Below are 1,381 nucleotides of genomic sequence, written 5' to 3'. Positions count from 1 at the left end.
CCTTGCTCTGAATTACTGAATTATTCTGGTTCTAAATTCTGCATTTCTGTAGAACTTCCATAGTAGGAGACCTTTGAAAAATGAGGAAATGGAGGCTCAGAGGGCTGAAAGGGTCACAGTCTTCAGCCCGGGATATATATATATATATATACACACACACACTAGAGGCCCAGTGCACAGATTCGTGCACTGGTGGGGTCTCTTGGCCTGGCCTGTGAGATTTGGGTGAAATTGGCTCTCCGACATCCCCTGAGGGGTCCCAGATTTCGAGATGGTGCAGGCCAGGCCAAGGGACCCCACCGGTGCATGCATCCGGACCTCTAGTATGCATATAAGATCTTTGATTACTCTCTTCCTGCCCTCCCCCCACCCCCCTTCCCTCTGAGATTCATCAGTCTGTTCCATGCCTCCATGTCTGTGCATTGAGCGTCTGCCCCCTGGTGGTCAGTGCGTGTCATAGTTACCGATCGAAAGGTCAAATGGTCGAACAGTCGCTTAGGCTTTTATATATATAGATATTTTATTGATTTCAGAGAGGAAGGGAGAGATAGAAATATCAATGATGAGAGAGAATCATGGATTGGCTGCCTCCTGTATGGCCCCACACTGGGATCGAGCCTGCAACCCGGGCATGTGCCTGACTGGGAATCAAACCAGGACCTCCTGGTTGATAGGTTGATGCTCAACCACTGCCATACCAGCTGGACTACAGTCTTTTCTATCAGGCCCTTTCCAAAAAAGTGTTTGATGACTTAAAATTGAGGCTTGCCCTTGCTCTTGAAGGGGCCACAGTCAGGTCAGGAAAATGGGAAGCAGTAGGTGGTTGGTCAGCAGTAGGTTGGTCAAGACAGGCTAGAGCCAGCAAAGCCCCACTGGAGAGCAGAGTATTAGTTTCAGGAGTTTGGGGAGTGGATTAGCTCACTGAGGCTGCCCTGACAAACTACCCCAGCTGGGCGGCTCAAACAGAGGTTCTCTCCCATATCCGGAGTCTGGAAGTCAAGGAGAAAGGTGTCAGCAGGGCTGGTTTCTCCTGAGGCCTCTCCTTGGCTCCTTCCTGTGTCCTCCGGTGGCTGACCCTGCCTGGGTGTCTGTGTCCTAATCTTCTCTTATCAGGACACTAATTCCCAGGGTAAGATCTTAATAGAACATCAGCAGCTTTCCAGGTGTGTCCTTTCAGGGTCCCATCTCCACTGATTGATTGGTCAGCACCAAGGCTGCTAGGGGTCATTATTCAATGCAGCTGGTCCTGAGGGCAGCCATGGAGTCGCTGGTCTAGTTTTGTTTCTTTTCTGGGTCCGGAGCTGAAATACAACTGAGGCGAGATGTTAACTCTAGGGAGGAAAGTGAGGGGACAAAACCTCATGACAGTGATATGCTAGGG

General features: G+C 50.3%; 1 protein-coding gene across 1 annotated transcript in view; it reads left to right on the top strand.

Annotated features, from left to right (window-relative positions):
- SLCO2B1 (solute carrier organic anion transporter family member 2B1) overlaps window positions 1-1,381 on the top strand; it is a 55,945-nt gene that overhangs the window by 17,847 nt on the left and 36,717 nt on the right.

The sequence above is a fragment of the Myotis lucifugus genome, unplaced genomic scaffold, assembly GCF_000147115.1.
Source record: "Myotis lucifugus unplaced genomic scaffold, Myoluc2.0 scaffold_313, whole genome shotgun sequence".
Taxonomy (NCBI): Eukaryota; Metazoa; Chordata; class Mammalia; order Chiroptera; family Vespertilionidae; genus Myotis; species Myotis lucifugus.
The sequence above is the reverse complement of the archived record's forward strand: the minus strand, read 5'-3'. Positions and strand labels throughout refer to the sequence as shown.